The following is an 11,677-nucleotide window of genomic DNA, read 5'->3' as shown; positions in this document are numbered from 1 at the left end:
GATAATGAGCTATAGCTCTCCTAAGGATGCATGGGACATTTTGGTCAAGTATTATGGCACAACCACAAGTGCTAGGAAGATACAGTTGAAGCAAAAGTTCAACAACATGGAGAGGAAGAGCAGATCTATATAGGATTATATCACGGAGGTTAAGACCATTGCAGATCAGTTGGCATCTGTTGGTTCACAGGTTGAAGATGAAGACATGGTTGCTATGACCTTGAATGGCTTGGGGCCTGAGTATAAGTCTTTTAACACTTCTGTGTCTATGCGGGCTGAAAAGCCTGATTTCAATGAGCTGGTTGCATTGCTTATCCATGAAGAGGTTAAGCTTGGCTTGGCTGCATGATCTAGCAGTTCTAAAAACAAGGATGCAATTTTCTATTCCAATTAACGCAGCCGTGGAAACCGTGGTAGAGGCTATGGATTTGGCAGAGGAGGCCAGCAAAATGCATCCTATGGCAATAACAACAAGTAGGTATCGAATGCAAGAGGTGGTGGAAACTCTAGAGGCAGGGGGAGATCTAGCCCTAAAGGTAGAGGCTCCTGGCAATAGCAGCGTCCATCTGACAATCGGAACAAGGATAAGGATTGTCATTACTGCGGGAAGTATGTGCATATTGCCAAGGACTGCTGGAAGAAGCAGGGAAATCAGAAAGGAAAACAACATGGACATTTTACTACATCTAGTCAGGCAGATGATACTTTACGAGATAGATTGTTTGCCATGCAGTATGTAAAAGACAGAGTTGCTGAAAAATCCACTCATGATGTAGTTTGGTATATTGATTCAGGGGCATCAAACCATATTACTCCTCATGGTGATTGGTTCACTGATATGGTGGCTGAAAAAAATGGCTATGTCTGTACAGGTAATGACACGCAGGATAGCATTGACCATAAAGGCAAAGTGCCTCTTGTGGTTCATGATGGCAGAAAGAAAACTTTGCATGATGTATTGCATGTTCCTTCAATTACGAAGAACCTACTGTCTGTTGGTCAGAGGACGGAGCAAACCTTTCAGGTTAGATTCAACAAGCATGGTTGCTTTATTGAAGAGTTTGGTAATGGATGCAAGTTGATAGCTCGTGGTCACAGGAATGGCAAAATGTTTACTCTTGATGCTACCTTGCCAGAGCTGAATTCAGCTATGTTTGCTCATGGTTCTGGCACTATCAGAGACTTGGAAATTTGGCACAAGAGAGTGGGTCATGTAAATTTGCAAAGGCTACAAATTATGCAGAAAAAACAGCTTGTTACAGGTTTATCCAAGTTTCAATATTCAGATATTGGTCATGTATGTGATGCTTGCTAGTTTGGTAAGCAGTCAAGATTGCCATTTGTTAGGCATGTAAGGTAGAGTACATGTTCATTGTAGTTAGTGCACTCTGATGTTTGGGGACCAGCCCATAATGCATCCATGGGGAGGCTCAAAGTATTATGTGACATTCATTGATGATTACAATCACTATACTTGGGTTTATATTCTGAAGACAAAGGATGAGGTGTTTTCTATTTTTTAGTAGTTTAAAAAGCAGGTTGAAATGAATTTGACTGTTATATCTCTTGCTTGAGATTAGATAGCGGTGGGGAGTATGTGTCAAATGAGTTTGACAACTTTCTGGTTGAAAATGGAATACACAGGCAGCTTACGTGCAACTACACTCCTCAGTAGAATGGGGTAGCTGAAAGAAAGAACAGGGTCTTGATGGAAGCTGCTCGTGCCATGATGAATGAGAAGAAGATGCCGCTCTATTATTGGGCTAAAGTTGTTATGACACCCATGTATATCTTGAATCGAACTCCCACTGCAGGTATTCGTGAGATGACACCGTTTGAGAAGCTGTATGGCTATAAGCTGGATGTAAGTCACATGAAAGTCTTTGGCTGTCTTGCTTATGTGCATATTCCAGATGAAAAAAGGAAGAAGCTGGATCCAAAAGCGTATAAGTGTGTTTTCATTGGATATTCACAAGAGAAGAAGGCATACAAATGCTATGATCTCTCTACAAGGGAGACCTTGGTGGTGAGCAAGGATGTTATTTTTTATGAGATGGGTTCTTGGTATGTATCACAAGCTACAGTTCCATCAAATATGCTTCTACTCATGTATCCACAGTTGATATGCAGCAGAGCACTGCTATGACAGGACCTAGTAGTTAGATAGCATCCCCATGGACAGGGAGATTGAGGAGCTCACCATCCACTGACACCAGTATGTTAGTGAGGGGGAGATATGATGTCGCGGACAAAGGAAAAGAGAAAGTTACTGAGGATGTATCTAGGATGATGACACCTGGTAGAATGACTTCTGGATATGAGTCTACTAACACTTTAGACAGTAAACTTGGTATTCCGACTGTCTATACGCCTGGCGCAAGGCAGAGCAGGTACATTTCACCTCATGAGAGAGGGAAATCGAGCAGTGCACCATAGCTTAGATGCTCACAGAGGGCCAGATACCCTATTGACAGGTAGACATATAGTGGCTAAGCTGCAAAGCATTATGCTTACATGACAAAAGTGATGGAGATCAAAGAACCATGTATATATGCTGAAGCAGTGGAAAATGAGAACTAGTATGGAGCTATGGATGAAGAAATGAATGTCTTGGTTGAAAATAAGACATGGAATCTTGTGCCACTGCTTGAAGGAAAAAAGACCATTGGCTGCAAGTGGGTCTACAAAATCAAATGCAAGTCAGATGGCAGTGTGGATAGGTACAAAGCTAGTCTGGTTGGTAAGGGGTATGCTCAACAGTATGGACTTGATTATGAGGAAACATTCAACCCTGTTGCCAAGATGGCAACCATACACAATATGATTGCCTTGGCTGCTGTTAGAGGCTGAAAATTATAGCAGATGGACGTTAAGAATGCATTTCTTAACGGTGACTTAGCAGAGGATGTCTATATGGTTCAGCCAGAAGTGTATGTTCACCCTGATTTTCAGCATTATGTATGCAAGCTGAAAAAGGCATTGTATGGGCTGAAGCAGGCTTCGAGAGCTTGGCATGCTAGGATCAGTAACTACTTGTAGAGATTGGGATTTACTGTTGGTAGGGCTGATCATAGCCTATTTACAAAGAAGACTGACAGTGGCTTGGTAGTGCTGGTCATATATGTTGATGATTTGATAATCACTGGTAATGATGACTTGGGCATACAACATGTAATGAAGATGCTGAAATTTGATTTTGACATGAAAGATCTCGGTGAGTTGAAGTATTTTTTGGGGTATTGAGGTAATCAAGGCTGAAAATGGTTTATGACTGCTGCAGAAACATTATGCCATGGAAATGCTGAAGAAGTATGGCATGGCTGAATGCAAACCATTGGATACACCCCTTGATCAGAATGTCAAGCTGGACATTAGCACTGGAGCTGAAATTCAGGATGTGACTATGTGCAGGTAGATGGTTGGAAGTCTGATCTACTTGACCATCACTAGGCTGGATTTGAGTTATGCAATTGGGCTCATAAGTCAGTTTATGCAGAAGCCTAGGAAGCCACATTTGGATGCTGTTAGGCGGATTATGAGGTATGTTAAGTCCACTGTAGATTATGGGTTGTTCTATATGAGAGATAAGCCCTTGAAACTAGTTGGATACACGAATGCGGATTGGGCAGGATGCTCATATGATCGCACATCTACGAGTGGTTATGCTTTTGGCTTTGGAAGTGGCATGATCAACTGGAGTAGCAAGAAGCAACCAACGGTTGCATTGTCTAGTACTGAGGCAGAGTACAGGGGTGCTGCATTGGCAGCATGTGAGATTTCATGGCTGCTCAAGCTTATGGCTAATTTGGATATTTAGGTGGATGCTCCAGTGACCTTACTATGTGACAATCTCAGTAGTGTACTCTTGGCAACGAATCCAGTATACCATGCTAGGACAAAACACATAGAGGTACACTACCATTTTATTAGAGAGATAGTTCTTGCAGGGAGAGTAGATCTTATGCATGTGAAGATTGATGAACAGGTTGTAGATATCTTTACCAAGTCTTTGGGTAAATATAAGTTTAGTAGTTTTAAACAACTACTTGGAGCTCATCAGATGATTTGAGCTTGAGGAGAAGTGTTAGAATATCAAGCTCATACTATTCTCCTATTAGTATGTGTGACCGACATTAGTCTTGTCCAGTTGTATCAGCAAGCGTGGGACATTAAATAAGTCGGTGGTCTTAGACCCAGTGTGAATGGTCCTACGGACCTTAGTACTATTGTATACACTTACTCTATGTGGGTGGTTAAGTGAGAATGAATGAATGAAGAAGATGAGAGCATGCTTGCTCCTCACTCTGTCTCTGTCTCTCTCAATCTCAACAGTTGATTGGGGATGGAAGGTCGACAATGACCCTAACTTTTGAGGAGTCAGTGGCAATGCCATTTTTCGACACCACGTGGCGCAGGATGCATCCATGCTTCACCCAAAATTGACATTTCAAGGGGTTCAAGAAGAGATGATATAGGCAATACCGCTCAAATACTGGTTGGAGTTTGGCTAAGTGTTCTACCCATGTCGAGTGAATGTAGAGGTCATCGACAAAGACTTCCAACTCTTTGCAAAGCATGTCTTTAAATATGGTGCACATGAGACATTGGAAGGTGGTAGGGGCATTAGTCAACCTGAAAGGCATGACTATGTAAGCAAAGATGCCCCACTTAGTGGCGAAGGCAGTCTTATGTTTGTCGGCACGATGCACTTGCACCTGATTGTATCCTTAGAAGCCATCCAAAAAACTGTAGGCCTCCTTCCCCGCCACTCTTTCAAGCATGTGCTCGGTGTATGGGAGAGGGTTCTAAGGAACCGAATTCTTATGGAATACCGTATCAAATGGAAAGGTTTTCCTATTGAAGAATCTTCTTGGCAACAAGCATCATACTTGGAGCAATTTCCATGGCTTTTACAAGAGGATTGCGGCTCTAAAACGGGGCCTGAAACGGCCTCAGACGCCCAAATTAACTACGAAAAAATCCTGAAGGGCTAATCTATAGAATATACAGTGATTTTCGCGCACACCAAATCTCACAACAATCTGAGATTTTTGCTCGACCCTACTTTCGATGCCTCCACAGGCACTATCCAAGAGAGAGAGTGGAAGAATAGGAGAGCTTCTTACCCGTGGCTTGCTTGCTCGAACCTTGCTTCTTCTCCTTCACTTCAGCCTTCAAAATCAGCCTCTCTCAGTTTCGGGCTCTGATACCATGTCAAGAATCGCATGGTAGGGGGACTTGCTTGAGTTGCGGTGCCAAACACACACTGTATACACAAGAGGAAGCTCACTCAATAACACACGAAGAGAGATGGAGGCCAAAACGTTTTCTTGCTGGTTTTTTCTTCTTCTTCCACACTATACAATGTACACCAAGTATAGATAAGATACAACATAAAGGAAAGTGGCCTACTAAGTCAAACAGTGCATAAGATGGCCATGTGAGTATCATAATGACCACCAACGTGCTAATTGTAGATGTGCGGGCCCATCTAGCCAGGTGGTCCATCATCAATGTCCGCACGTGTTGAGCTTACCATCTCAATACATATAACCCTTCAGATGATCCATATAAATCTCTCTACCAAATCACCATTTAAGAAACCATTTTTCACATCCATCATCTAATAAAGATTCTAGCCTTTGGATGTAGTCAGTGCTATAACAATTCATATAGTTGCCATCTTACCAACCATACTAAAGGTTTCCTTGTAATCTAGCCCATACTGCTAGGCATATCCTTTCACTACCAATCTGGCTTTGTACCTCTCTAGTGATCCATCAAACTTACATTTTTATTTATAGACCCACTCGCATCCAATAGGCATTTTTCTACAAAAGATGTAGGCTCTTTGTATTTCTGCACCTGTGTCATGTATGCATAATGTTTCATCGAGTATCCACTATAGATAAGCCTATCCACTAGCTTATTTTCTCTTTGTGGTCTCCGTAATGGAGATGAACTAGATTATGCTCTCCCATGAGGTGGTGCATATCTCTACTTAACTCCAGGTGTAACCACTACATGTATACCAAACCCACTATCAAGACTCTCAGAAGAGTCATAACTTGAAGTCAATGGACTAGTAATATCATCAAAGACCTTCTCTTTTCCTTTAACTCTCCCTCTCACTAACATATCCATGTCAATGTGGTTGGGGAGGGAGACCCATAGCTGTGGAGCCTTCCAATCATCAAAGGACTTACACTGTCAGATTCCTCCTAAGTAGGTCCACTGATAGAAGTAGTGCCTTGCTATCTATTTTCAACATATGTGCCATGTGAAGTATCATCATATACTATAGCTTTCTTAGCACCATACCAAGATGCCAACTCGTCAAACACAACATCACAACTGAGCAATATCTCTCGTGTAGTTGGACCAATACACTTATATGCCTTCCTTTCTTGTGAGGATCCAAGAAAAACACACTTCATTGCATTAGGATCAAGTTTCTTCCATTTTTCATTTGGAACATGAACTTAGGCAATACTACAAATACTTTCAGGGTCATATGTCAGGCTTGTAGCCATACAACTACTCATAAGGTGACTTATCGTGTATTCCTATTGTAGGTGTTCTATTCATAACATAGACAACTGTAAGTGCTGCTTCATCCCAAAAAGACAAAGTCATGTCCTTCTCATTCAACATAGCCTTGGCTGCCTCCATAATCACCCTGTTTTTTCTCTCAACAACTTCATTCTATTGTGGAGTGTAGTTGCTAGTCAACTACCTCCTCCTAATCCCATGCATTGCTAAATATCTGTCAAACTCCTTTGCTCGAGGGGGTCCACTAGGGTTTACCGTATGTTACCACATGAGTGTAAGGGAGGGGGGTTATTTAAGGGAATGAAGGTACATTTTATAAGGTAAGGTCCCATAAATAGGGGGTAGATAAGGGGTATTTTCATATATTTCTTGCACGCAGGTGAGGTCTCCTTATTACTACTAGTGAATCCCCCATGCTCCTTTGAGATATACTCTCCACCACCATTGGACAATATGCATGAGACATAACAGTTAAGCTCTTTTTCAGTATGATATTTAAAATCTATAAAGCTATCCAACACCTCATCTTTATTCTTTAGGATTCATATCCATGTGTACCTGTTATAGTCACCCACAAAAGTCACATAGTATCCAGACCCACCAAGTGATATATAATGAGCGGGTCCCTAGACATCTAAGTTCACAAGTTGTAAAGGTTTGCTGCTATTTCGTGTACTCTTGGCAAATGGAAATATGGATTGTTTTCCAAATTGACATGCTGAGTATACATGTCCCAAATCAACATACTTAAACCTTGGTAGCCCTGTAACAAGCTCCGTATATAGCATATTATTCAATTTTTGAACATTTATATATCCAATCTATTTATGCCATATATCAATGTCTCGGATACTTGCGTCATCTTGAGAAAATATAGCAGCTTTCAATTTAGGTATGCTTACATCCAGTGTAAACATCCTACCATGTCTCTCGCCTTTAGAAACCAATCTATATTCTCTGCCATATTCCTCTTTGAAGCAACCATATCTATTGAATCGTACTTGCAAGTTATTCTACTCAACCATCCGACCAACAAATAGCAAATTCTTGGTGATCAATGGAACATGCAATACATCATGCATGTACTTTTTCCTATCATTAGGCATAACCAAGAGAACAATCCTTATGTGTGCTATATCATGCTAAGAATCATCTACAATACATACATAGCCATTAGCATTTGTTTTCAACTCATCAAACTACTCACCATGTGGTGTCATGTGATTTGAGGCATCAGAATCTATATAGCAGATATCATCAGACTTTCCTTCCTACTTGCCTTTGTTGCATACATAAGTCATAGCAAACAATCTCTCACCAATCTCAAGCTTTGCATGACTAGAAGATGCATAGTGTCCCTACTGTCTACCCTTTTGTGATTAGGTTGCTTTTTCCAGTACTCTTTTGCAATGTGGCCATGCTTGCCATAGTAATGGAAATCTTTATCCTTATTGGAATTTTCTTGAGTAGACTGAGTATGCCAGGATCCTCTACCCCTAGATTGAGATCTCCCCCTTACATGAGAGTATCCACCACCTCTACCAACAAATCCCTATTAACTCAGCCCATACTGAGATGCATGCTATTGGGTTCCCCTACCATGACTAGAACCTCTGCCACGATGACCACAGCTTCTCTTATTAGAGTAAAAAGTTGCATCTCTATTTATAGAGCTACTCAAGCTCATAATCAACCCCAATTTCACTTCTTCATGGATAAGCAAGGATACCAATTCATTAAAGTCAAGCATTTCAACCCTAACTAAAATTGACGTATCGTAGGGCTTATATTCAAGTGCTAGACCATTTAAGGTCGCATCCACCAAATCCTCATCATCTACCTCGGTCCCAATGGACACTAGCTAATCCAAAATAGTCTTTATCTTAGTCACATATTCTTGAATGGACTGTCCTTTCTTGTCCATTGTGTTAAACTTCTGCTTTAGTTCTATTTTTCTAGCCCTAGTGGTAGTACCATAGTACCTCATCATAATGTCCCATGCACCCTCCTTCGATGAGCCACAATTCATTATTTGCATAACAATAGCATAAAAAATACATAGGGATAGCCAATGCAGTATCTTACGAGCTCTCTTAGTCCATACTCAATGTACCCTAAGCTGATCATGAGTTACATTCCTATCGAGGAGTTTGGGTTCAAACTCCACACTTGTAACCGAGTTCTGGTAGCCTTTGCCAGTGCAAAAATTCTTCATCCTAAACTTCCAGATACCATAGTTTTTGTTGTCTAATTTCTCACACATTATTTGAGTTATGTTAAATTTAGTCCTTTCAACATTTTCCATCTCTGCAACTCTATGTATTCAATGCAGTGTGTGAATTAGATAGTGTCTAACTCCCTAGAGACCAAGTACACTATGCACAGGACAATTTTAGTCCTCAAATTTATGGCAATAATTTGACTGTAAAAATCAATCATTTCTCAACTCAAAAACATGGCAAACATCTCTAGACATATCTCATAACTGTTGAGATATTTGCAATCACACCTACTTCAATCCCTTTGTGAGGAGCAGTGAGGGCTCAGGACTAGAATCCCATATGCACAGTACGAGAAAGTACCAGCACTCAAATCCTATGAAGCATTGTACTTGCACTCTTTTTCTAATGCAATGATAGTACTCTTTTCTTTCCAGTAAAGTGTCATGTCACTGTCAATACACAAGATTGTGTTAATGAGTCCAAGTCTCAATCTTGGAACCTAATGCACTTGTGTAACAATTTTTCCTAGTCAGGGTCAATGTCTTCATGAGTTTCTTTTTCCTCTTTCAACCTCCATAGCTTCCGCATCTGCCATGCTCTAGATCCCATGTATTTCACATGGTATTCAGAGCTCAGTTGAGCAACACCCTGTCAACCTTGAAGCTTTCATATCTCTCTCCACAAGCCAAATCTCTTTGAACTTCCTTCTGGAGAAGTGTTTCTCTACTTCTAGAGAGAAGGACAAACCTCATCAGTCCTTCTATTTAGACAGACTTTTTTAGCTGTGTATTTCCTAGCCCTAATGCCTCATACATAAACTTGTAAACTCCTCAGTTATCCTTGTACTACAGCCTATGTACACTTTGTGAGGCCCCTGCTACAACCTCTGGATGTCCATCATGTTTGTGGTACCCACACTTAGCCTTTTCTGCGACAGCCTCTGTGTTTTGCCATGTTTATGGTGTGCCCACACTTTGCAGGTGTTGCTTTCACTAAAACCTCTACACACTTTGTACTTTTGGTTGTGATTGAGGAGGGGTGTTGAGATATTTGCAAGCACACCTACTTCAGTCCCTTTGTGAGGAGCAGTGAGGGCTCAGGACCAGAATCCCATATGCACAGTAGGAGAAAGTACCACCACTCAAATCCTATAAAGCATTGTACTTGCACTCTTTTTCTAATGCAATGATAGTACTCTTTTCTTTCCAGTAAAGTGTCATGTCACTATCAATACACAAGATTGTGTTTATGAGTCTGTCTCAATCTTGGAACCTAATTCACTTGTGTAACAATTTGTCCTAGTCAGGGTCAATGTCTTCATGAGTTTCTTTTTCCTCTTTCAACCTCCATAGCTTCCACATCTGCCATGCTCTAGATCCCGCGTATTTCACAATAACAACCATGTGTAGCATGCTAAGTAGCTTTCATTCACTACATGCAGGACATATATGTATGTTCTTAAAACCATTTATAGATCACAGTCTACAATTTCCAACAACAATTCTCTATGCAAAACTGAAGCAATTTTGGGCCATAAACATCCTCAAATCACATTAGACATGTGTCATGACTCATAGGGAACAATACCATGATCACATAGACATAAATGCTTGCTAAAATTTCCTCCATAACTATAATAGACAGTTTTCAGCTAATTCAATGCTATAACTATAGTAAATTATCTATGTAATCTGAAGTATTTTCAACTCAAAATAGCCTCAAAACATCTCTAATATGTACCATAGCCCTAGGGGTTCAATGCAGGTACATACAAGCATCAACAATGGTGTATATGACTAGAAGCAATGCCAGAAAATATTCTTACAAGCTATAAACAATTGGTCCACTATATAACCAACAATAAATCATCACAGGATATCCACATCCTATGTTGTACATTTTAGGCATGACGGGTACCAAGCAAGGTACCAAGCAAACATCACAGTGCTTCAACTATCAGGCATAATCTGTCATACATTTACATACAAATTTTAGCTTGCTCTTGCCCTCTAGATCTGAAATTTAAACTCTTCAAGTCCATCCCCAAATGGATGAGAGTAAAGGCATATACATTGCCAAGCATCAAATAAACAACAATGGAGTTCAATATACCAAATGAGCTACAACAAAGTAGATGTATGTTGTCATATTCTTGTCTATCCAAAAACAAGCTCAACCTGTCCTGGCCATGTTTTTAATGCTTCTTGTCAAGAGCTCCAAAGCTTGCTAATAACCCTTGCAAACAAGATGCAATAGGCTCTGATCACACTGTTTGGTAGATAGACCATAGAAACATACCTAGATCTTGAGCTATGGCTTCCAACATTCTAAGATAGCTCTTTACTCCTGTAGACCACTCACATGTCTCTTCACTCTAGCTCCTGCAACTCCAATGTCAAGCTTCCAGGCTTCACACACTTTTGGGGTCATGGGGGTTTATGGCTCTAATACCATGTTAGAAGAATGAGAGAGAGATAGGGGCAGCAAAGAGCAGACAACCCTCAGTGAGATTCTTCATATTATTCATCACACATACTAACTGGCTAACTCAACATATGAACTAGATCTAAATGACCAAAATAATTAACCACTGACTAACTATGGTTAAGTCAAGTACCAACTTATTGAAGGCACACACATGATAGATAGCTACACACACCAAGCTATCATATGTCAGTAGGTAGCAGTAGATAGATTAACTGAGCATACATATCTTAACATATCATACAGGCTTCACATGGTTCCTTTATTTCAGTTATTGTAGGTAGATAAGCAACCATACTTAGCTTATGCATCTCCTTTAACACTATATAACCAATGTGACCAAATCTTTCATGCCAAAGTTTACTTGTTCCCACACCAGTGATGGTTGTAAGAGCACTTAGCTCATACAAGTTGTTCCT

This window comes from Lygodium microphyllum, chromosome 16 (genome assembly GCF_053477565.2).
Source record: "Lygodium microphyllum isolate KBCC chromosome 16, Lygodium_microphyllum_v1.1.10, whole genome shotgun sequence".
In the NCBI taxonomy this organism is placed as follows: domain Eukaryota; kingdom Viridiplantae; phylum Streptophyta; class Polypodiopsida; order Schizaeales; family Lygodiaceae; genus Lygodium; species Lygodium microphyllum.
Note: the sequence above shows the minus strand (reverse complement) of the source record.